The sequence below is a fragment of the Taudactylus pleione genome, unplaced genomic scaffold (assembly GCF_031769625.1).
Source record: "Taudactylus pleione unplaced genomic scaffold, aTauple2 ptg000792l, whole genome shotgun sequence".
In the NCBI taxonomy this organism is placed as follows: Eukaryota; Metazoa; Chordata; class Amphibia; order Anura; family Myobatrachidae; genus Taudactylus; species Taudactylus pleione.
In genome coordinates, this window is record NW_028285194.1 from 3,726,744 (window position 1) to 3,754,483 (window position 27,740).

The 27,740-nt window shown below is 40.4% G+C and overlaps 1 pseudogene; it reads left to right on the forward strand.

The window, feature by feature from the left end:
- The window catches only part of LOC148474956 (uncharacterized), a 51,353-nt pseudogene extending 27,262 nt beyond the window's left edge, over positions 1 to 24,091 (forward strand).
- The last annotated feature ends 3,649 nt before the right edge of the window (positions 24,092 to 27,740 follow it).

Sequence of the window (27,740 nt, forward strand, 5' to 3'; positions counted from 1 at the left end):
TATATTTTTTTGGTTTGGAGTGTACTTTGGGGGTTACAGAACCCTTTAACGGTCAAGCCAGCCGGCCCTTTACTTATGACACAGGCGCACGCTTGGCACTACTTTGTTGATGCACGTGCGGCTACTGCGCACACAATTCACAAACACAGAAAATAATTTTTTTTTTGGTTTGGACTGGACTGTACTTTCAGGGGTTACAGCACCCTTTAACGGTCTAGCCAGCCGGCCCTTTACTTATGACACAGGCGCACGCTTGGCACTACTTTGTTGATGCACGTGCGGCTACTGCGCACACAATTCACAAACAGAAAATAATTTTTTTTTTGGTTTGGACTGGAGTGTACTTTGGGGGTTACAGCACCCTTTAACGGTCAAGCCAGCCGGCCCTTTACTTATGACACAGGCGCACGCTTGGCACTACTTTGTTGATGCACGTGCGGCTACTGCGCACACAATTCACAAACACAGAAAATAATTTTTTTTTTGGTTTGGACTGGACTGTACTTTCGGGGGTTACAGCACCCTTTAACGGTCAAGCCAGCCGGCCCTTTACTTATGACACAGGCGCACGCTTGGCACTACTTTGTTGATGCACGTGCGGCTACTGCGCACACAATTCACAAACACAGAAAATATTTGTTTTTTTGGTTTGGACTGGAGTGTACTTTCGGGGGTTACAGCACCCTTTAACGGTCAAGCCAGCCGGCCCTTTACTTATGACACAGGCGCATGCTTGGCACTACTTTGTTGATGCACGTGCGGCTACTGCGCACACAATTCACAAACACAGAAAATAATTTTTTTTTTGGTTTGGACTGGAGTGTACTTTCGGGGGTTACAGCACCCTTTAACGGTCAAGCCAGCCGGCCCTTTACTTATGACACAGGCGCACGCTTGGCACTACTTTGTTGATGCACGTGCGGCTACTGCGCACACAATTCACAAACACAGAAAATAATTTTTTTTTTGGTTTGGACTGGACTGTACTTTTGGGGGTTACAGCACCCTTTAACGGTCAAGCCAGCCGGCCCTTTACTTATGACACAGGCGCACGCTTGGCACTACTTTGTTGATGCACATGCAGCTACTGCGCACACAATTCACAAACACAGAAAATAATTTTTTTTTTGGTTTGGACTGGAGTGCACTTTGGGGGTTACAGCACCCTTTAACGGTCAAGCCAGCCGGCCCTTTACTTATGACACAGGCGCACGCTTGGCACTACTTTGCTGATGCACATGCGGCTACTGCGCACACAATTCACAAACACAGAAAATAATTTTTTTTTTGGTTTGGACTGGAGTGTACTTTGGGGGTTACAACACCCTTTAACGGTCAAGCCAGCCGGCCCTTTACTTATGACACAGGCGCACGCTTGGCACTACTTTGTTGATGCACGTGCGGCTACTGCGCACACAATTCACAAACACAGAAAATAATTTTTTTTTTGGTTTGGACTGGAGTGTACTTTCGGGGGTTACAGCACCCTTAACGGTCAAGCCAGCCGGCCCTTTACTTATGACACAGGCGCACGCTTGGCACTACTTTGTTGATGCACGTGCAGCTACTGCGCACACAATTCACAAACACAGAAAATAATTTTTTTTTTGGTTTGGACTGGAGTGTACTTTCGGGGGTTACAGCACCCTTAACGGTCAAGCCAGCCGGCCCTTTACTTATGACACAGGCGCACGCTTGGCACTACTTTGTTGATGCACGTGCGGCTACTGCGCACACAATTCACAAACACAGAAAATTTTTTTTTTTTTGGTTTGGACTGGAGTGCACTTTCGGGGGTTACAGCACCCTTAACGGTCAAGCCAGCTGGCCCTTTACTTATGACACAGGCGCACGCTTGGCACTACTTTGTTGATGCACGTGCGGCTACTGCGCACACAATTCACAAACACAGAAAATAATTTTTTTTTTGGTTTGGACTGGAGTGTACTTTCGGGGGTTACAGCACCCTTTAACGGTCAAGCCAGCCGGCCCTTTACTTATGACACAGGTGCACGCTTGGCACTACTTTGTTGATGCACGTGCGGCTACTGCGCACACAATTCACAAACACAGAAAATAATTTTTTTTTTGGTTTGGACTGGACTGTACTTTCGGGGGTTACAGCACCCTTTAACGGTCAAGCCAGCCGGCCCTTTACTTATGACACAGGCGCACGCTTGGCACTACTTTGTTGATGCACGTGCGGCTACTGCGCACACAATTCACAAACACAGAAAATAATTTTTTTTTTGGTTTGGACTGGAGTGTACTTTCGGGGGTTACAGCACCCTTTAACGGTCAAGCCAGCCGGCCCTTTACTTATGACACAGGCGCACGCTTGGCACTACTTTGTTGATGCACGTGCGGCTACTGCGCACACAATTCACAAACACAGAAAATAATTTTTTTTTGGTTTGGACTGGAGTGTTCTTTCGGGGGTTACAGCACCCTTTAACGGTCAAGCCAGCCGGCCCTTTACTTATGACACAGGCGCACGCTTGAAACTACTTTGTTGATGCACGTGCGGCTACTGCGCACACAATTCACAAACACAGAAAATAATTTTTTTTTTGGTTTGGACTGGACTGTACTTTCGGGGGTTACAGCACCCTTTAACGGTCAAGCCAGCCGGCCCTTTACTTATGACACAGGCGCACGCTTGGCACTACTTTGTTGATGCACGTGCGGCTACTGCGCACACAATTCACAAACACAGAAAATAATTTTTTTTTTGGTTTGGACTGGAGTGCACTTTGGGGGTTACAGCACCCTTTAACGGTCAAGCCAGCCGGCCCTTTACTTATGACACAGGCGCACGCTTGGCACTACTTTGTTGATGCACATGCGGCTACTGCGCACACAATTCACAAACACAGAAAATAATTTTTTTTTTGGTTTGGACTGGAGTGTACTTTGGGGGTTACAGCACCCTTTAACGGTCAAGCCAGCCGGCCCTTTACTTATGACACAGGCGCACGCTTGGCACTACTTTGTTGATGCACGTGCAGCTACTGCGCACACAATTCACAAACACAGAAAATAATTTTTTTTTTGGTTTGGACTGGACTGTACTTTCGGGGGTTACAGCACCCTTTAACGGTCAAGCCAGCCGGCCCTTTACTTATGACACAGGCGCACGCTTGGCACTACTTTGTTGATGCACGTGCAGCTACTGCGCACACAATTCACAAACACAGAAAATAATTTTTTTTTTGGTTTGGACTGGAGTGCACTTTGGGGGTTACAGCACCCTTTAACGGTCAAGCCAGCCGGCCCTTTACTTATGACACAGGCGCACGCTTGGCACTACTTTGCTGATGCACATGCGGCTACTGCGCACACAATTCACAAACACAGAAAATAATTTTTTTTTTGGTTTGGACTGGAGTGTACTTTGGGGGTTACAGCACCCTTTAACGGTCAAGCCAGCCGGCCCTTTACTTATGACACAGGCGCACGCTTGGCACTACTTTGTTGATGCACGTGCGGCTACTGCGCACACAATTCACAAACACAGAAAATAATTTTTTTTTTGGTTTGGACTGGAGTGTACTTTCGGGGGTTACAGCACCCTTAACGGTCAAGCCAGCCGGCCCTTTACTTATGACACAGGCGCACGCTTGGCACTACTTTGTTGATGCACGTGCAGCTACTGCGCACACAATTCACAAACACAGAAAATAATTTTTTTTTTGGTTTGGACTGGAGTGTACTTTCGGGGGTTACAGCACCCTTAACGGTCAAGCCAGCCGGCCCTTTACTTATGACACAGGCGCACGCTTGGCACTACTTTGTTGATGCACGTGCGGCTACTGCGCACACAATTCACAAACACAGAAAATTTTTTTTTTTTTGGTTTGGACTGGAGTGTACTTTCGGGGGTTACAGCACCCTTAACGGTCAAGCCAGCCGGCCCTTTACTTATGACACAGGCGCACGCTTGGCACTACTTTGTTGATGCACGTGCGGCTACTGCGCACACAATTCACAAACACAGAAAATAATTTTTTTTTTGGTTTGGACTGGAGTGTACTTTCGGGGGTTACAGCACCCTTTAACGGTCAAGCCAGCCGGCCCTTTACTTATGACACAGGTGCACGCTTGGCACTACTTTGTTGATGCACGTGCGGCTACTGCGCACACAATTCACAAACACAGAAAATAATTTTTTTTTTGGTTTGGACTGGACTGTACTTTCGGGGGTTACAGCACCCTTTAACGGTCAAGCCAGCCGGCCCTTTACTTATGACACAGGCGCACGCTTGGCACTACTTTGTTGATGCACGTGCGGCTACTGCGCACACAATTCACAAACACAGAAAATAATTTTTTTTTTGGTTTGGACTGGAGTGTACTTTCGGGGGTTACAGCACCCTTTAACGGTCAAGCCAGCCGGCCCTTTACTTATGACACAGGCGCATGCTTGGCACTACTTATTTGATGCACGTGCGGCTACTGCGCACACAATTCACAAACACAGAAAATAATTTTTTTTTTGGTTTGGACTGGAGTGTTCTTTCGGGGGTTACAGCACCCTTTAACGGTCAAGCCAGCCGGCCCTTTACTTATGACACAGGCGCACGCTTGGCACTACTTTGTTGATGCACGTGCGGCTACTGCGCACACAATTCACAAACACAGAAAATAATTTTTTTTTTGGTTTGGACTGGAGTGTACTTTCGGGGGTTACAGCATCCTTTAACGGTCAAGCCAGCCGTCCCTTTACTTATGACACAGGCGCACGCTTGGCACTACTTTGTTGATGCACGTGCGGCTACTGCGCACACAATTCACAAACACAGAAAATAATTTTTTTTTTGGTTTGGACTGGAGTGCACTTTGGGGGTTACAGCACCCTTTAACGGTCAAGCCAGCCGGCCCTTTACTTATGACACAGGCGCACGCTTGGCACTACTTTGTTGATGCACATGCGGCTACTGCGCACACAATTCACAAACACAGAAAATAATTTTTTTTTTGGTTTGGACTGGAGTGTACTTTGGGGGTTACAGCACCCTTTAACGGTCAAGCCAGCCGGCCCTTTACTTATGACAGAGGCGCACGCTTGGCACTACTTTGTTGATGCACGTGCAGCTACTGCGCACACAATTCACAAACACAGAAAATAATTTTTTTTTTGGTTTGGACTGGAGTGTACTTTCGGGGGTTACAGCACCCTTAACGGTCAAGCCAGCCGGCCCTTTACTTATGACACAGGCGCACGCTTGGCACTACTTTGTTGATGCACGTGCGGCTACTGCGCACACAATTCACAAACACAGAAAATAATTTTTTTTTTGGTTTGGACTGGAGTGTACTTTCGGGGGTTACAGCACCCTTAACGTTCAAGCCAGCCGGCCCTTTACTTATGACACAGGCGCACGCTTGGCACTACTTTGTTGATGCACGTGCGGCTACTGCGCACACAATTCACAAACACAGAAAATAATTTTTTTTTTGGTTTGGACTGGAGTGTACTTTCGGGGGTTACAGCACCCTTTAACGGTCAAGCCAGCCGGCCCTTTACTTATGACACAGGCGCACGCTTGGCACTACTTTGTTGATGCACGTGCGGCTACTGCGCACACAATTCACAAACACAGAAAATATATTATTTTTTTAGCACTTGGGGGGAGCACCCCTGATGGACAGAGCACCCCCTGGACAACACTACAGCACCCCTTTAGGACTGGGACACTGCACAGGACTTTGGAGTGGACACAGCCCCTATGGAGAACTGACTGCACAACACAGTCCAGCCAGCCCCTATGGACTTTGAAGTAGTGGACACAGCCCCTATTAACAACAGCAGCACAGCACAACACAGCCAGCCCCTATGGACTTTGAAGTAGTGGACAACAGCAGCACTACACTACACTACACTACACAGCCCTAACTCCCACCCTCCCTCTTCACTGTCCACAGCCGAGTGAGAAAATGGCGCCGACGCGGGTACCTTATATAGGATCCAAAACCCGCGAGACTCGGAAGGCGGGATGATGACGTTTTGCCTCGATTTCAGATCCGAGTCAGGCGGGAAAAGTCGAGCCTGATTCGGATCGGACTCGGATCGGGGGGGCTCGGGGGGGTTCGGATTTCAGAAATCCGAACCCGCTCACCCCTAATATAAAGTGTTTTTATTTTTTTTTAAAATGACATAGGGTCCTCCCCCGCTAAAGTATAACCAGCCCCGGACTTGCCAGCCAGTCTTGGTTCCTAATATTATGGTGAACAAAATGAATAGGGTTCCACTGTAATTTAAGAACCAGCACCAGACCTGGCTTTAAATATACCGAGAAAATAAATGGCGTGAGGTCCCCCGTATATTTAAAACCAGCTCCAGACCCTTTCTAGTGGGGGACTGATGCCACGGCCAGGGGAGCCCTTTCACTGGGCCCCCCAGCCCTGACTACTAGTCAGCCAAGGCCAGGGATCCCTGGGGACCTCTCCAATAAAGGGGTCCCCCTCTCTAGGGCATACCTGTCCTGGGCTGGTAGCCCGAGGCTATCCCCGGCACCCTAGGTGCCGGGTTGATAGTGTTAGTGTTTAGCGTAAAATCAATGGTTAAATATTGTCTTTAGTTGTGAAACTACATTTACCAGCAAGCCTCCCATGCATGCTGGTATTTGGAGAACCACAAATACCAGCATGAGGGGCCGCTGGTACTTGCACTTCTACAACCAAAGCAATACGAAAAAAAACCACAACATACACAGTGAAAGTAAAATTTACTATAACATACATGCACACTCACACATACTCACCTAGCATCCGAAGTAATCCATAGGGGAACCTATGAAAAAAATCCATACTCACCTCACCTATGCGTAGTTCACGTCCTCTTCTCCAGGTAGGCATCCAAGGGGTTAAAACAAAAAAAATGGGTGCTCCCGATTCCAAGCCGGACTGAGCAAAGCTGTGTTTCCACATAGCTTTACTCCGTGTGAATGACCAGGGAACACATGTGCCCCGTCATTGAAGGAGCCGCCAGCCAATCAGCGGGCATCTCCGTCGGAGCAGCTTGCTGATTGGCTGTGTGTGGTCAGCCTATCTCCACCATAGACTTAAATGGGGAGAATTCTCCATTGAAGTCTACGGTGGGAACCGCTACATTGTATCATTGATGTAACCACAAGGTTCACCTCCATTAACCTTGTGGTTACATCAATGAAACAATGTAGCGGCTTTTGTTTTAACCCCATGGATGCCTACTTGGAGAAGAGGACGTGAACTACACATAGGTGAGGTTAAGTATGGATTTTTGTTAGAGGTACCCCTAGTGATTACATAGGATACTAGGTGAGTATGTGTGAGTGTGCATGTATGTTATAAAATGTTACTTTCATGGCGTATCGTTTTGGTTGTGGAACTACAAGTACCAGCGGCCCTTAATGCCCCGTATGCTGGTATTTGTGGTTCTTCAAATACCAGCATGCAGGGGAGGCTTGCTGGTATGTGTAGTTCCACAACTAAAGACAATATTTAACCCTTGATTTTATGCTAAACACTAACACCATCAACCCGGCACCTAGGGTGCCGGGGATAGCCCCGGGCTATCAGCCCAGGACAGGGGTGCCCTAGCGAGGGGGACCCCTTTATTGGAGAGGTCCCCAAGTCCCCAGGGATCCCTGGCCTGACTAGCGGTCAGGGCTGATGCTGCGGCTGTGGGCCCAGTGAAAGGGCTCCCCTGGCTGTTGCATCAGTCCCCCGCTAGAAAGAGTCTGGAGCTGGTTTTAAATATACGGGGGACCTCACGCCATTATTTTTCTCTGTATATTTAAAACCAGGTCTGGCCCTGCTGCCTGGTGCTGGTTTTTAAATTACGGTGGAACCCTACTCATTTTGTTCCCCGTAATTTTAGGAACCAGGACTGGCAAGTCTAGTGCTGCATATGCCTTTGGGTGGGGGGGAGGGTGGGCCATGTAATTTTTTATCTAACATTTAACAATTTTTTTACAGATTCAATACACAAGCAGCCTTCACATATTTCACTGATATGTGCAGGCTGCTTGCTCGGGTGAGTTTCACAGAGAGAAAACACTGCAATCTCGAGTAAGTAATCTCATCAAAACTTTCTTTAAACTCTCCTCTAAACTCCCAATTTTGGGTAAAAACACTGGATCTGCTTCACCATCGAAAAACTCACTTCTTAGTCAAATTGCGAGTTTTAAAATTGAAGTAAAATGAGTTTAAAGCTAAAAAACCCGACCAAACTCGATTCTTAGTAAATTTACCCCAATGAGTAACAACCAGCATATGGCAATTTACAATATCATTTTAATACATACAGTAGAAAATTACACTGTAACCAAACTGAAGGTATAATTTTGCTGCAACAGTTGAATGGCTGCTCTTTTCAACAAAAATACAGTAACAACAGCTGTGGAATTGAAGTGGGTGAGTAAAACAAGCACATATCTTTCATCAGTATCATATGGCAATGTAAGCAAGAACAAAGACAATGCAACAATTTATAAAAAAAAAATCACAAAAAATTTACCTTAGATAGTGGTGTCACAAGGGGGGTGCGGGTCGCAGCCGTGTGTCACACATCGAGGAGTGACACCAAGGTGCAGACTCTCCCTCAGTGACAGCAGCCAAGTGCTGCACTGTAGTATTAAGCGCAGCACTCGGCTCATTGACACTGTGAGGGAGCCGACACTGCACATAGGGCTGTCCGCACCCCCCCGGAGTAAAAAGCACAGGACCACGGGGGTTCGGGCCACATGGCTATGGCCCTGCCCCCTTTTCGGTGCCGTGCGGCCTTGCACAGTGTCCCTCCTCGCATCGGGTGACACCGCGGGGAGGCCACTGCCTTTTGAATATACTCAAAACTCAATTTTCACTAACTATGGCCCTGATTCAGCAAGGAATGCAACTGCGAATGGAATAGCGATTACGCACGCAGTTCATCTGCGATAGTGTGCCAATCCATTGCGATCGCAATGCCACCGCTGCACTACATAAGAACGCCCACTTTACATTACACACAACCGTATAGTAGTAAGACTGCAAAAACATCAGTACAATTGAGTACCATCATAGCCTAATGCACACTTGCACAAGCCCTGACCTTACTCTGAAATTGCAAACTACCATGCACGCTATGAGGCTGCGTACGGCAGTGCAGGGGATAATTTATACACGCCCATGCAACGTTGTTCAAACACACAGGCACGCCTGCGTTCGGCCGACCAACCCACCCATCACCACCCACAAACGGCACTTCCTGTCAATCACTCTGCAATGGGTCTGCGTAGTCACTGCAATCACAGTCCCGATCACAGTAGCTGATTCGCGCACTGCGATGCATACACATGCGCAGTATGCAACAATCAGCCAATTGCATTTGAATTAACAACTGCGTTCCTTGCTGAATCAGGCCCTATATTTACTGTTTACAATATGGTCCTGAGCCCGTTCTTGAAGGTGGTGCACGTTAATCAATTGTCTTTTGGCTCACTTAAATCCCACTTTGTGAAAAATATTATATGTTTGCTGTGGGGCAATATACTGCTGACCGTTTCCCGGGTTATTTTAGAATAAAAAACTGTCCATTCCACTATAGCACTTTTAAAGGTAAATCTGGGGCACAGATTTAGTCCCGTTATGTCCTGCAAATTACTTAAAAGAATCTAGTTAGTTTCTTCTTTTAACACTCTGGATGGGATGTACTAAATTTTGCCATGTTGATGCGATATCGGTTACTATACGTTGCGTATACCTTTATACCGGATATGTGTTTGCCGGTATGAACTAAAAAATGTCCAGTCACACCTCCATTGTGGTCACACACAGCAATGTGGTAAGTTCCCGACCGCGGTGTACACTGGCTCCTCCCCCCTTCTCTCTCTACTGTGCACGTAGCCTTCTCATCAACAGCTGACATGCGCAGTAGGTTTTAGAAGATGCCGGATGTCAGTGGAGATCAGCGCCATTGCAGCAGGACTCGGAGTGACCGGAGAGGGCTACAGTCTGGCGTCAGGTAGAAAATACATAAGAAGCTGGCGTAGGTTGTGAAGTGTAAGAAAAGGGTCTGTAGTTATCACTGACAGACTGGGCTGGGACATGTGTGTAATATTCAATAGACTCTGCTGTACATACACCATGGAACCCATGCAGTGTATTGTTTTCCTTTTCTACTATTGCATACATGGATATTATTTTGCAGATAAGTTAGCACTACTACCATGGCATCCATGCAGTGTGTCCTCACTCTTCTGCATGTCATTTTTTGTGTACAGTGATGTATTAGATATAACTTAATGTTACTATGAAGTACGTCTCCTCCTATTTGTCTTTGTTATGAATGTTAAATAGCCTATTTATTAGTGTTCCTATCATATAAAGCATGGTGTGTTTCTTCTACTATGGGTGACGTGTTCAGGGATGTTAATTCACAAATAATTCTGCTATTGCTTTATGTAGACATGTGTATGGTGATGTTATTTTAGATTTGTTCCCATGAAGTGCGTCTTCTTTTAGTCATTCTGTTATGACTGTTATTTTCCCTATATGTTAGTGTTCCTATCATATGAAGCAGGGTGTATCTCTTCTACTATGGGTGACGTGTTCATGAATGTTAAATCACATATAACTGCGCTATTGCTTTATGCAGATGTGTATGGTGAGGTTATTTTAGATATAACTTAGTGTTCCTATGAAGTGTGTTTCCTCCTATTTGTCTTTTTGTTCCGAATGTTATATAGCCTATATATTAGTGTTCCTATCAAATGAAGCATGGTGTTTCTTCTACTATGGGTGACATGTTCAGGGATGTTATTTTACATATACAATACTGTGCAAAAGTTTTAGGCAGGTGTGGAAAAAATTGTGCAAAGTAAGAATAATTTAAAAAATAGAAGTCTTAATAGTTTATTTTTTATCAATTAACAAAATGGAAAGTGAATGAACAGAAGACAAATCTAAATCAAATCAATATTTGGTGTGACCACCCTTTGCCTTCAAAACAGCATCAATTCTTCTATGTACACTTGCCCAAAGACAGGGATTTTGTAGGATTATAGGCCCTGATTCAGACCCGCTCGCTGGTCTGAAGGGCGTTTTTTTTTTTAAGTCCGGCCTTCTGGCCGCTTGCTAAGCTGTGGGTGACCACCCACAGCTTTTGCGAGCGGCCAGGTGATGGTCGTGACCATTGGGCTTGCGACGAGACCCTTCTGGTAGGGTCTCGTCTGCCGAAACCCCAGTGAGCTTCCGGCTCTAATAAAGCCGGAAGCTCACTATTGACATCACTCGTGAACGTCTCCGTTAGGCCACAAAATGGGGCGAGCTGTCGATCAACATGGATAGCCGCCCCGTTTGTAGCGCGCTCCGGAGCGAGATAATTTCTTTCTCACTCCGGGGCTTGCGCATGCGCAGTGCGCGCACACTGCCCGGCCATTGACCTGCTTGCGAGCGCATAGCGCTTGCGAGCGGGTCTGAATCAGGCCCATAGTCAGGTGTATGATTAACCAAGTGATCATCATTTTCATATGTAGGTTTAAAACACAGGGCCTCATTCAGACCCGCTCCCGAGTGGGTTGATGGTGGCCCAGTGCGCACGCCCCGTAGCGAGTGAGAACTTCACTCGCTCCAGGGTTCGCAACAAAATGGGACGGCTGTCGATGTTGATCGACAGCTCGCCCCGTGTTGTAGGCGGGGGGGGTGGTGGCTGCACAAACGGGGGCGTACCCGAAGTAACGCCTGCCGTTTGTGGGCGGCCCTATTAGAGTAGGAAGTCCACTCGACATTGCGAGTGCTGAGACCCTACCTTAGGGTCTCCTCGCACTGCCGATGGTCGCGATAATCGCGACCATCTCCAGCCCGCTCGCAAAAGCTGTGGGTGGGCACCCACAGCTTAGCCAGCGGGCAGGAGAAAAAAATAAATAAAATCCCCGCCCTGATTCAGAGCGAGCGCTCGCAAACAGCGAGCGCCTCTGAAGCAGGCCTCCAGTTATTAACTGAAACAGAAGGAATGGGGATGATATCCCGACACTTGTGATGCCGGCTGTCCCTATACAGACAGCGGCATCCCAATGAGGACAAACCCGACAGGGAACGGTAATTAGTGTTCCCCTGTCCTAATTACCCCCCCAACCCTCATTGCCTGTGCACTGATACTAACCTTCTCCACACGGCACCCTAACTCTCCCGGTAACTGCCTAAACCTCCCCCTATTGCCTAATGCTAATCTCCCCCGGTGGTGCCTGAACCCTCCCTGTCTGGACCCTAACTACCCCCCTCCTGCAGCCTAAATCCCCCCGGGGTGACTAATCCTAACCCACCCCCCCTGCGGCTAACACCTACCTGGCCTCGCTATACTTACGTTCGGGATACCGATTGTCAGGATTCCGGGTTCGGCATCTCCAGCCATGTCGGGATTCCATGGCCAGTCATCCAACGCTGATTGGGATTCCGGCAGTCGGCAACCCGGGTGTCGGTATATTAACCGCATCCGAAAACAGAAACAGCTGTGCAGGAGGCTTAAAACTGGGTGAGGAACAGACAAACTCTGCTACAAAAGTGAGGTTGTGGAAGACGGTTTTATGTGACAGGTCATACACCATGGAGAGACTGAGCACAGCAACAAGACACAAGGCATCAGCAAGGTCTCTCCCAGGCAAAGATTTCAAAGCAAACTGGGGTTTCCAGATGTGCTGTTCAAGCTCTTTTGAAGAAGCACATTTGAAGATTCTATTTAGATTTCTCTTCCGTTCATTGTTTGCATTAGTAAACTATTAACATTTGGAAGCATTCTTACATTGCAGCATTTTTTCTACACCTGCCTAAAACTTTTGCACAGTACTGTAATTTATATATATATATTCTGATATACACACTGCTGCGACTGCTTTAGCATCTTAGACTTAATGCTAATGCTCGTATAAGCCTTTCCCCTGGTGTACATGTATTTGTATGTACATGCATGGTCTGAGACACTCATTGTGACTGTCCTTAGACACTGTAATACAGCTTGGAGTGTCTTTAGGCGATACCCTTGGACAACACATTGAAACTTGCACCTGTCCTATGCTAGGTGCAAATTCTCTATCAGAGTATGGGCTGCAATTATTAGCATTAAAGCATCTGAGGCCGGGTACACACCTGTGCCTCAGATGAGATCATGTGTCCCCACTTTGTACACAATGTGCAACCATTGTGACCGATGCCTGTGTTAACTCCCCATTGCACACATGCAGTATATACATTTGGTACGTACATATCCCGGTTGATTACCGCGGTATGTACTTAGAATGTCACATGGGAAATCTCTTTTGCTAAGTGCAGTCCTCTGAGATGTCCCTGGATAGAGGAACTTCTGGGGTTAGCACCCTGAGGTCCCCCTGGCATCTATCTGTGCATGCGCAGAAGGCCGCGGGGGGAGATGGGAGGGATCCGATTGGATCCCTCAGGGAAGACATCCCGAATAGAAGCCTATAGGTTTCTATTGGGTAACGCCACCTGAAGATGGCGTTACCCACCGGGATGAAGCACTGCATCGCATCCGATGCTTTGTACATAACGAGAATGCAGTATTTTCCCCTTTAGTACAATCCCGTCCTGTGCCTTTAGGATTCAATTTTTTTTACCTATGCTTTCCTGCAATTAATATGTGATTTTTGGTCGCGAGTCCAATGACATTTGAAATTATTGTAGAAAAAATGTATGCAGTGTGTTTTGTCGTGACAACCTGCTTTTTTCAAATAAAGTGCCATCTACGTGAGTGTTAGCGCTGCGCCTCGCGGCTGTCACTCTTGTTGAATTTATTTGTGAACCCTCTGGAGGATGTGTGCAAAAATTCTTTATTTGATTTAACATGATGGTAAAATGAATATCTCCTGAAACAATATCCCAGCTCTAAGCACTTTACAAAGTATTGACTTGACACCATATAATTATAAAATTGTAGATATATTTATTAATATGTAACTAAATATAAATATATCTAGAGAGGTATATTTTATATATATTTAAAATAATAATTTTTTTATGTATAAATATATTCCTATTTTAAAACATATTTATGTACAGTATGTATAAAATTATATACTTTTGTAAATATATATCTAGGTAAAAATAAATTCTGTAGAATATAAAATGTTAACAATCTCACTGACAGTTGGTGCACATGCATGTGGCTCCAATCAAGCACCCAGAGCAATATATAGTCAAATATATGAGACATTTGACTCTATATATTGCTCTGGGTACTTGATTGGAGCCACATGCATGTGCACCAACTGTCAGTGAGCTTGTTAACATTTTTGAGTGCCTGGGCTTGGGGTGGTGCCTTCTCATGTGATGTGTTCAATTTGCCAACTTTGCATGTTGCCAGACACATATGGATGAGCTTGTCTTCCCCCATGCTCTTCCCTCACAGTGATTAGACTCTGAGCACATGTGCATGGCATATACTCTGTTGGCGTTTTTGGTCATCACTACTATTCACCCCCTAAGACGCATTGTTCCAGTAAGGCAAACTAAATAGGGGAAGTAGTTTAAGAGGGATCCTGCAAAAAAGGACAGGGCACATTTTGTCCTTATAATAATGGCTAGGGTGCCAGGGTTTGCCAAAACTGCCTAGTGTAAACTTTATGATGTTTTAATTTCTTAAAGGTTAAGCATTATATATATATATATACAGTATATATATATATATATATATTTTGTCAACCTTAATCCCCCCTGGCCATAAATACCCTTTCACAAGCACGAGAGTCCTCCCCATCAAGTGCCAACCTAATGCTTAACTCTATCACTAGTCACACCACATTCAGTAATGTTGATGGGATGAAATTTTGACATATTTTATCTTTCAAGTTAATGTATTTTGTTGCTAGGTTGTGGTTCGATGGTAATACACCACCTCTTATACTGTATATATATTTAACATAATTATTTTTTATGTAGTTTTTTTTTTTAAGTATTTTCTTATTATAAATATATTAGAAAAATGTAATCTATTTATTTTCTTTTTTCAAGCAAATATGTCAGGCTCACATTATGAGATTTCTTTAAATTCTTCAGATAACAAATCTATAGAACCTTCATGGGATGAAGATAGTTCTATTGTCAGAGGCGGAAAGAAAACTGAAAAAACCAAGCATGCTCCAAAGTTCACCTATTTAGAAAATGTGGCTTTGATACAGGGAGTAGTTGAAACTACTAATCTATTTTCTGCAAACAATCCACATTAAACTTTTCCTTTGAAAAATGTGAAAAAATTTGGAAGAAAATTGCTAGCAGTTACAGCAGTAGGGAAAGTGCCAAAGAATGCATGTTTGTAAAAAATAGTGATTGTAAGATCATGGTAAAGAAAAAGCTTTCTCAAATTCACAATCATTTTAGAAAACTGGTGGTGGAGGACCATTACATTGATTTCAATGATTGGGAGAAGCTTTGAGAAAATTGACACCAACAGCAATCATAGGAATACCCCAAGGTATTGACTCAGAATCTCTATCATCCCTCAAATGTGACAAAGGTAACCCAACTTTTAATATTATAGTATATAAATCTTTCTTTATACTAAATACCAGTTTTTATGATAATTTTACACTACCATTTATTAAGAGTTGATGTAGTTTTCTCAAAATTCTGAAAGTTTTTAAAAATTGTTTTATAGTTTATATTATATTTTATAAAAATAATGCTTGTTTTAGTGGAATATAATGTAGCTTAAAATTTTTTTTTAAGTAAAAAAGGGCGGGATATATTAAGCATTGCGTCCGCGATGAGGTACATCCTGCCTCTCATTGGGTACATACCGTGGTTGATTAGCGCAGTATGTACCTAGAATATCGCAAAGGTCAGCTCTCATTTGCGATTCCCCGGATATAGGGACTTCCAGGTTAACATCCAGAATTCCCTTTGGCGTCCTTTTGTGCATGCGAAGTATGCAGGCCTTTGGGGGAGATGGGAGGGATCTGATTGGATCCCTCTTGAAAGAGACGTCAAGAAAAGATGCTCATATGTTTCAAATCCCCCAGACAAAGCACCAGAATGCATGGTATTCCGGATACTTTTTACATAAGGAAAATGTGGTAAAACCTCCGAAAATAGCTTTTTTGGGACATTTACCACATTTCATCCTTTTTTTTAAAATTAACAATGTAATTACTACATAATTAAATATGTTTTGAATTATTTCTAAGTAATGGGTATCAAGTAGTTCTAAACAACTAAATGTATCTATATTATATAAATATATATATATATTTTTTTTAAAACAATTCTATGATATCTACATTTTTAACACTTTACAAAAAAACATAAAAGTCCTGATGGTTGTGGCCTTTGTAATCATTTTTTTTTTTTTATAAAATCTTGCTTTAACTTTTTCAATTTAAATAATTTAAAATAACTTAAATTTTTAATTTTGATTTATTTACAAATCTAAATATTTTCCAACTTTTTATTATAGTTGTCTCTATAAACAAGAAAACAAATAATATGAATGACCACAAAATAAAAGACCATTCCAATATTGAAGCAATGGATCTCAAAAGAAAAAAGTAGGATCTCTCATAAGAGGTAATGATCAATCTATTAATTTGAACATAATATATTTTTAAATGTTTTTAGTTTTTTTATATGTCCCATTTTATTTTTATTTATGTTATAGATTTAAAAATATTTTCAAATCTCAAAATGATTTATATTTTAGACAAAAGAATAAGTAGGCTTTTTTTCAAAACATTTATTTTTTATTATATTAAAAAATTTCAAACATCTTTGAAGTTTTTTTTTCAACATACAAAAAATTTTCTTACATAAATAAACAATTGACATTGTTTTCTTAAATTTTTGAAATTTTCTTGCAAGTTTATTTTTAGATTAATCAAGAAAGTTTTTATATAAAGTTTTTAGTTTGATGATTTATATATATTTTTTTAAAACTTTTAACTTGTCTTTTGGCCCACAGTTTTTTAAATGTCTTAGGAAAACAAAACAAGTGCCAAAGATTTTTTAAAAAACCTAGAGTTATTCTTATAAAATTATGCAGCTTCTTAAATCCTTATATATTTTAAAACTCATGGTTTATTACTTAAAACCTTTGTTAAAAAATATATTATATTAAACATTGGTTTTATTTCTATTTGGACGACTATAAGAATTCCTCAAACATGAACAATGTTATTTCAGACAATGACGCAGATGAATCTTACGTGGCAATAGTTGAAATTTCAACATCACAAACAAGAAACGAATCACCAACACCCAAAAAAAAAACAATCCGCTATGTCATCGTGGAGGCAAGATCATCTATGAAAAAGACATATCTAATTTCAACTCGGAGATGATAAATTTAGATGACACATCATCTGAAAAACCCTCAAAGAAACAACTAACCATGCCCTGCACTAGTGAACTAATGATCTGATTAATGCAGAATTAGAAGCTAATAAAAAACAATTAAACTCCCAAAATGCAAAGAATCTTCTGGAATTTAAAAATTTAAAGAATGTCACTCATGTCACTTGTCTACACCATCTACATGAAAAGTTTGAGCATATTTCAACAAATATTTGTGAAATGAAAAATTGGCAAAGAGAAATGTTACAGTATAAGAGGAAAAAGTTTAAGATTCTTATTCAAACTTGCAATTCTAACACGGAAGAAGGCCCGGCATTTGAAGAAAAACTGCACGAACAAAATATTGTTGCAGCAATATCACCATGTGATATATATGCAGAGGTTACAGTTTCAACATCCAGACCTAAACGATTATTCAAAAAGCCAAAAAGATTCACTAAGGGAAACGGTAAGTTATGTATATTTGTTTACCATTTTTATTTTTAAACTTAAATGTTTGTTTTTTAAATACAGGTGGAATGGTATAGAAAAGTTATATTACCTTGAGTGTTATGCAAAAAAGTGTAAATATCTCTAAAAACACCCAATAAATACAATTTAGGGGGTATAATTACATTACCCATATGTGCAATGTCCCGGTATACAATGCAAACTGGTGCTTCATTCGTGGATGGTATAGCCAATTTCATGTGGCGTTGTCCAAAAGAAAGCCCTGGATGTAATTTAGCAAAAGCCTCTTGGGCTGGGTAAATGAAGCATTGATTCTGCAATGCAGTACTACTCGCTACTTATGAACATTCCGCAGTTGTTTACTGCCGTATGTCCCTACAAATCATAGGAAAAACAAATTGGCAAGCTCTTCCCAATAGTTGTCCTTTGCAATGCCCTCAGATAAAGGGACCTATGGGTTTAACACCCAGAGATCCATCTGACTCCGTTCGTGCATGCGCACAAGGATGCCAGAGCCGTGGGGGTAGATGGGAGAATTCCAATTTTCTCCCTCTCAGGGATCATTTTGAAATGAAGGCCATATATTTCAATTGTGTAATGGCATCCAAAGATGGCGTTACACACCTCATTTAATCACCAGAATTATTTGTGTCTAGTACATATGGGAAATGAGGTTAAACCACCATAAAGATTATTTTCAGGGATATGTAAACTTTATTGCCTTTATTACATCCTTCCATATGAGAGGTTTTCATTTAGGGGTGGCCAAAACATCTATAACGATCATCCGGACGACCACAGACACGGAGTCAAGTAAACAATAGTTTATAAAATAATTATATGTATAGGTTTACCATACTGTAATATTATATATTTTTTTTAATATTTTGCTATATAATAGAAGCAGCAATATATATTGAAGTATTGTTTAAGATAGCAGGAAGTCAGATATTTTTCTTAATCTACAAAAACGCTTATATAAAGTAGAACGTCAGTGGCATAAATCTCGTAATCCGAGTGTCTTCCTCATATAATGCTCTGGACACTGCCAAACATATTTTTGACCCCACAAATGAAGATGAAGTATCTATCCTCCTCTCCTCTGGATCCTATACCCTCAAAAATTGGTAAAGCTGTCTCCTGTGCTCATCCCACCCTTAACTAAAATCTGTAATCTCTTTCTCTACTGATATATCTTTCCATCACTGTTCAAGCATGCAGTGATTACTCCCATTTTGAAAAACTAAATTCTGACCCTAAGGGGTAAATTTACTAACAATCGAGATAGGTCGGGATGACCATCTCGGGTGATTTGATTTTTTCCCTGCCTGCAAAGTTACTACAGTCAAAGTCGGGTGAGTTAGAGAGAGATTTCTCCCATGTCACTCGTAAAACTTGGGTGAGATAGCAATCTTGAATCTTATCACCATAGGGCCAAATCGGAAGTACTTTTAACCTAAAACATACATCTCTCAAATTTACCAAGAATCGGGATGACAAGCTCGGGTGAGATAGGAGCAAACTCTCTGTCAAAATCACTTTTCAAACTCTCACCCCCTGAGCTGCGAGATGGTCAGAAACATACACAAATCATTTTTTTCTGTAAATGGATAAAATAGGGTTAATTTACTTAAAAAATTACATGAGCTCCCCCCCCCAAAACACTAACCAGCCCAGGACATGCCAGCTATTGCTGGTTCTTATCATTACAGGGAAAAAAATGTGTAGGCATTCACTTCAATTTAAGTACCAGCACAAGGCAGCAGGGACAGAGCTGGTTTTAAATATATGGAGAAGAAAATTGACGTGAGGTTCCCTGTATATTTAAAACCAGCTCTGGGCCCTTTCTAACGGGGACTGATGTCACAGCCAGGGGTGCCCTTTCACCTGGCCCCCCTGCCGCAGCATCAGGTCTGACAGTCAGCCCAGGCCAGGGATCAGTGGCCCTTAATGCCCAGCATGCTGGTACTTGTGGTTCTCCAAGTACCAGCATGCGGGGGAGGCTTGCTCGGACCTGTAGTTCCACTGTAAAGACAATGTTGAAAAATCTAATTTTTACACTACACCTTACATTATCAACCCGCCACCCAGGGATGGCGGGGATAGCCCCGGGCTATCAGCCTAGGACAGGAGTGCCCTGGAGAGGGTGACCCCTTTATTGGGTCTTACACATAAAGCTATTACCCAAACCACACAACATACATTTCTTCACTGATATCAAAATATCTTTCAACCCGACATCTCCGCTCATTCATACATCATATTACTTGTTCCTATGCACGGTTATAGGACTTTTTTCGGGCTGCACCCACCCTGTGGAATGCCCTACCACGCACAATAAGACTTACCGCTAGTCTCCAAACATTCAAGCGTTCCCTGAAAACTCACCTCTTCAGATAAGTTTATCAGATTCCAGAACTGCCCACATAACCTTCATAGCTTCCCTTCTTACAGTATACACATATCATCATATATTTTCCTTTATCAATTTCACGTCCTCCTAACCCTAGGCCAACTTTCCTGTGTAACTGGATCATACAGCACACCAATAACCTCTGCAATCTGGCTGGACCAATTTGCAATATGTAGCACCTTTCCTTGTGTATCTACACCTATTTACCTATAGATTGTAAGCTTACAAGCAGGGCCCTCTTACCTTTATGTCTGTTTGTTACTATCCAGTGTTGTTCTATTAATGTTGTTTCCATTTGTAAAGAGCAATGGAATATGCTGCACTATATAAGAAACTGTAAATAATAATAAAAATATAAAGCAAAATTTGGTAGCATAATTAGAAAAGAGGCTAAAATTCCAATTGTAGGTAAATGTCAATTCAAATGGAAAAAGTCAACCAACTCATATATCATCTTTTTAAATCGCAAAATATTTTCTTTATCTTAATTTAAATTGGATTAGGAAAAAATAGAGTGTAATTAACACATGTATCAGACTATATAGGTCAATTATCTGCCATTTTTATAATTTGGATTACAGTCAATAATTTTCTAATTATTATGTGTTTAAAAAATGTATATAATTCATGTTTTTAGGTTAGATGTATGATACATGTAAATAAGCATTTCCTCACATGTTGTGATATTTAGGTTTTTTTAAACTATATAATATTTTTGTAGCCAGGTTCCAAAATTATATGATAACACACTGTGGCATGCATGGAGGATTGGAATTACACTTTAAAAAAAAAAAAAAATCAGATTTCACAATGGTAAGTACATTTTTAGACTTAAAGCTAACAAAGTACAATGTTTTTTATTTAAGGTAAAAAATACCCATATTTAGCTAGAAAAAGGCAAAAATATGAACACATTTTTAAAAAGGCTTAGGAAAACTACTTTTGTGTTAAGATATTTAATTTCATTGTAATTTCATGATTTAAGTGCAAAATCTAAAAACTCTCCAATTCTAGGACCGTTCCAAATTATATTAATGACATGTTATATTTGGTCTATGTCAACAAATATAATAATTTTGTTAATGTTTTAAGTAATTAGCAGATTACAGTAATTATTTTTCTAGAAAAGGTATCTAATCTTTCAGATTGTGGAATTTTTTTTATAAAAAAATAAAAAGTAGTTATTTCTATTTTGTGATACAAATTTATATCACAAAATCCTATCTATAAAAGATTATTATATGTTGAGTTATTTAGATTTTTAACTTAATTTTACCTTACAATTTTATTGATTAGAAAAAAAAATGAAATAAAAATTGTTTTTTATTTTCTAATTCTTAAAATTCAAGATTTATTGAAAGTTTTTTAAAAGATTTTTATATGTTTATATTAAATATTAATATAATTTAAATTCTCAAATTATTTAACAAAATATTTATTTTTAATTTAATTTTTTCCCCAAAGTCTTTAGTTCTGTTAATAAGATAACTAAAAATAAAAAAATAACTAGGTAATATTAAATTCCATTAACATCAAATTATATATATATATATATATATTAATGTGTAAATACATTTTAAATATTTATTTTTAATCTAAATGCATTACATCTTACCTTAAGTATGTAACCGGGCTCATTGGCCTGCTGCAGACCGGGCAGTGCGTCCACGCCGAGGCTGGGGTCCCGTCATGATGACGTCAGCCAGCCGCGACATGGTTGCCAAGCAACCAAAACGGAGTATGACAGCGTCTCCCTCGTTTGCAAAACAGACCGCATGAATATAAATGACAACAAAGTGTCAATACAGGACATAATCAATCTAACATGAGGCTGTATATATAAAGTGACTTAAACAAGTATCAAATGACTCTGATAAGCCAGTGGTTCGTCACTTTGCTAAGGAAAAACATACAGTGTATAGTCTTAAATGTATGCTACTAGATCATATTCCATAACTGCAACGTAGTGGTGACCGAGAAACATTGTTACGGCGCCATGAGGCAAGATGGATATTTGAATTGGATACTGTGGCCCCCAGAGGCCTCAATGAGTCAAATCCGCTACAAGTGTTTTTGCAATAAACGGGCACTTTAGTCATAGAATCGATCATTACGAGATGTTTTTTCTATTTTTTTTCCCTATTTTTAATGTTTATATTATTTATGTTATGTGCATGAATGTACTGATTTTTGTCTCTTCTATTTAATTCATTTGTTGTTCTGTTTAGGTGTGGGTATAGGTCTAACATTAATATGTAATATCTGTTGTGTAATCTAAAGTACATTAATATATATGGTAGCTGCTCTCCAGCGCTGTTATGTTTATATTTGTGATATATGACATTTGTATGTCATTCTCTATGGGCACCCTCAGGCTGACTTCAGTGCATGCTGTACCTGCTGGAACATACAGCACTGTAGACAGCTGGTGGGTGTGATTTGTTTACTAGTGATGTGGAGTGACATCACTCCTGCACATATGGAGAGTTTCCTGTCTATGGAACACATGTGTTTCCCCAGGTGGAATACATATTGAGTGGGCACCATCTTGGATTTTTATAAATGCATGTATATGTAGGTTTTTGATACCAGATTAGGGTCTTACACCTTGAAAATTATAATGAAGGCTTAATCGCTTATCTGGCTATGTCTAGGTATGGCATTTTAAGTGGTTATATTACATGGGTCTGTTATATGTTGTGTGTCTTGTATTGATTAATTAATAGGTGGGGTTTGTGGGGAGCCTTAGATACTGCTGTTCAGTATGTGGTGAAGCATTGTCCTGTTTGCATCTATGCTGATTTTTTTGTGAATTTTCAATAAAGGTGATTTTATCATTCAACTACCTGGTGAGTGCCCTTTTTTGGATTACACTTTGGGAATCATTGAGCACCACTGCAATTTCTATATGGATTAAGCTTGAGTGCGGAATTTGACTTTCTTATATATATATATATATATATGCCTTCTGTCATCATGCTGGACACTTGTGATTGTTGATTTGCCTTGATAATGACCCCCAAGGGTCGAAACGTCGACTATAATCATGGTGGAATACTATTATCTGATTAAATCCGATTGATTCATCATTTTGCTAGTGCGGTGAGTGCCCTCATTTGGCTATTTACTTAGCCTTCCTGAATATGGATATATATATATTTAAATAATTACAATAACAATAAACATACTAGTGGGTTGATGGTTTGATCCACTACATAATCTATATAACATTTAACATCTTGTTTTAAGAACAAATAACTTTCAAAATCTAGACAGCACATTCCAAAATATTATTTGAATGTAAATAACTGAATAAATATTATCAATATTTAGATAATATATTGTTTACATAAAGGAAACATTTTTAAAATGATTACTTATATAAGTAAAACCAAATTCTGGAAAACTCATGGAAATCTTTTTTTTTATTATTTTTTTGCTTAATTGCTTTTAATCTGGATAGTTACATCAAGTTTTTACAGTTTGTTACATTAGTTTATAGAAGAAATTCTACATTACATATATACATGAAAAATAATGACACAATATAAATTTTGATATTTATGCAAAGAAAATTATGAACAACATTGTCACAAACATTTTTTCTGTTGTTAGTTCATTAACATCTATTTCAAAAGAGCAACTATCTTTTGTAACTATTGGGGCAACATTCATATTGACATTGTAATCAATGCACATATTATGTAAAATGCAGCAGATGGTAAATCTTGTTGGCTGTGTATTGGAATAGGCACCGGAAATCGACTCTCAAGCAATCCAAAAGAATGCTCAATCACCATCCTGCTCAAGATATGTGACTTGATATATTTTTTTTCTTCTCGTCCTCTAGCTTTGCTAAAAGGTGTAAGCAGCCAAGGGCAACAACCATATCCAGAGTCACCTTTGAAATAAAAAAAATTAATTCAATTATGTATAATGCCTTATCAGAGTTTTAATATAAACATTACATATAACATTATACTTTTATGGCCATTGTTATTAATAACCTTTTTTTAAGTGTTAAAATATGGACATAGATTTAACCATGAATCCCCTTTTGAATATTTTTTCAACACCTTGTTTATTTGATATAAACCAGGTTAACACTTTGTATTTTATTTTTCCTATTCATGTAGCAAGAATAATAATAATAATAATAATAATAAAAGGAATCAAAATGTAATTTTCATTTTTAGTTTAAACAAAAAACTCAATAAAATATATCAATACAAGGGGATATGGTTTGTAAAAACGTTTGTTTGAGGCCAATTGAAGTCCAGCCATTGACAAAGGGACTAATCAATATATTGAATCAAATATAATAGTTTATCTATATTATGAATTTATGATCTTAGGGCCTGATTCAGACCCACTCGCAAGTGGCTGTCCGCTCGCAAGTGGGTCGATGGTGTGCACTGCGCATGACGGCGGGAGCTCCGTCGTGCGCATGAGCCAGACGCGACGAGCGAAGGACTTTCCTTCGCTCGTTGTGTCTGATCAAAGGGGGTGTGCTGTCGATGTTGATTGACAGCACGCCCCCTTTGGTGGGCGTGACGGGGGCGTTCCCAAGGGAATGCCTACCGTCAGAAGCCGGCCCACTGACATCACTAGTGATGTCAGTGGGAGTGATTTTGGCTCTGATAGAGCCCAAATCACTCCAGGCCTTGCGGTTGAGAAACTCAATCGCAGGCTCCGGCTCGCAGTGGCGATGGTCGCGATGGTCAAGACCATCGCGGCCATCAACCTGCACGCTCGTATAGGCTGTGGGTGGTGACCCACAGCTATACGAGCGTCCAGGAGGACGCTCCATAATTGTGGAGGACGGCCCTCATTCAGAGTGTGCGCTCTGCTCAGAGCGTCCGGCTCTGAATGAGGGCCTTAGTTACCAATGTTTGAGATATTTCATGTGTAAGACTACATATACTCAAACATAAAGATAACAACTTGAATTAATAATTAGCTTTGTTAATAGAATAAAATACTACTTGTAACACTGGTCAATCAGTTATTTCAGCTTGTATTGAGAGGTCTCAAATCATAGTGAACCAGAAAACACGTTGCTGCTGTCAGCAGCAGAGCAGAGTAATTCACTTCAGAACAGTAATTTCTAACATATGCTCTGGTTTGTCCTGCAATTCATGACTTCTGGCCTGATATTAGAGTTATGGCCCCTATGGTCCTGCCGTTGAAGCCTAAATAATGTCTCTATGTCTTATTCATTGAAGACCTAATTAACAAATGTTATATATAAATATGTCCTTTGCCTCTCTACCCTAGCTAAGGTCGTTCTTGCAATACTCTGGTTTGCTCTTGAATATCCTGGCACTCATAAATGGAGGGCTTTAATAAATGATACAACTGACAATGAGATATCTTTGTACCAGTAGATGTGCTAGCCAAAAATATAATACGCATACATTGGTGTGACTCTCGCTTTGGTTTGCATCCATGTGTGGGTGATGATGGTGGTGGCCTCTCTCAGAGAGATATGCTACACAAATACTCCTTGCCTCCCGGACAGTCCTGACTTAATATACTTTGTCCTACTCTCTTATTTATTGCCGACGCTCCAATCCTTTGCTATTGATTGCCTTGGACCAAGTATATAGTTTCATTTATTATTCTATTTTGTTTATGCACACGTCTGTTCTATTTTTCCTGCTAAAAGCTTTGTTGTACTGATATATTAGCATGTAGGTTTATTGACTTTTATTTATATTTTTTCTTCTGCTCTGTTTATTGAAAATTAATAACAATATTACGTGATTCAAAATAAATAAATAATGTTACAGAATTCAAGAATTCGTATTACTTCCGCTTGGTCATTTATAACTATTTCCCATAGGAATAAAGATAAAATTTTATGTACTAATAACAAAATAGAATTATGCTGCTACAAAGAGAGTTAAGAAATCTGTTGTTACCTTACTGCAGTTTTTCAAATGCTGTGCCGTGGGGTCAGAGCATTCAGTGGCGGCGGTCAAATTATAGTACTGCGGACCGGGCAGCGCTGTCGCTGTGCTCTTCTGGGAAGCTCAGGTGTGCCCGGGCCGTGACCTATGTAGACGCGGCGGCGTGACATTACAGGTTATGCATGCCGCATTGCTTGCCAGCACAGGTACTGTAGGTGCAAACAAAAATTATATCTATTTTTTATGTGGGAGCTAGTGTGAATTGTTGTTTTTAGGGGGGAGCAATGTGGGTATTTTTCTGTGGGGGCCAGCCAATGGCTTTATTCTTTTGTTGGGAGCAATGTGGTTTATATTTTTCTGTGGGGGCCCAGCCAATGATTTTTTTTTTGTGGGGAGTAATGTGTTTTTTTTTTGTTTCTGTGGGGGCTAGCCATTGTGTTATACTTGTTTTTTCTGTGGGGAACAATTTGCTATAGTTCTCTTCTCTGTGGGGAGCAATGTATGTGTTTTTTTTATGTGGGAACCAATATGTTTGTTTATCCAAGCACAAGTTTCCCACAAATATTTTTATGTTCTGTAAGTAAAAACTATTTAGAAGATTTTTAATGGAAATAATAACAAATATCAACATATTAAATATATGTTGATATTTGTTATTAGAAATTATATTTACTAACGGATGGTGTGCCTTGGCAATTTTAAAATCTTGTTTTGTGTGCCTCGAGTTGAAAAAGGTTGAAAATCACTGCCTTACTGTGATATAATGCAAGATCCATTAAATGTATTGTTACTTTGCAATTCAGAATCCCATAGGTATTCAGTATTTTCTTTACATTTATATACAATGCATGCAACCATTATACTGTAAGTACAAAATACATAATAAATAAAATCAACCGTCTCAAAAGCTAAACTAAGGACAAACTCTCAGCAACTCTCCATATATATAGCAATCTGAAATCTCAACAAGGCTTATTTCTGCACCAAATGTGAGTCCACATTGCTTTGTTTTTTACTAATGTTCCTAGGTGAGCAGTCAGTGCATTTTACCACTTAACTAAATATTTTTCCAGAAATGTCAGCAAATTTGGAGGTTTTTTTTATGATCAAATTATGTAAATACCTATTTCATCCTGATTCAATATAACTGTATTACCAAATATACAGATTTGCTTACAAACGTATATTGAACTGGGATAAAATAGGTATTATTTACATAATTTGATCATTAAAAAAAATCCACAATTTTGGGGCTATTTTTGAGAAAAATAGCTCCCCAGAGGGAGAATCTTTGACACAATTGGCAGGCTTGACAAATTATTGGAATCTGTTTGAACCAACATGCCTAAATTTATATGAGAAATAGTTTGGAGTAAAAATTAGGTGACTGCATAGCCTGCATGATTTATGTATTTACATTATGTGGTCACATACCTAAGGCACCACAGATGGTTGAGTGATGGATTAAAGCCTAGTGATTATATAAAATTTTGTGGTCACACTTTCTCTTGTACCCCATTTGTCGATTTGTAAGCCAATTCTTGTCAGCTAATGCCCCAGGTGTTGATTAATTGATATGCTTGGCTGAGGTTCTGTCTCTTTAAGCCAATTAGCTAGCGTGACTAAACCATTGAAAAAAGGTTTGTGCA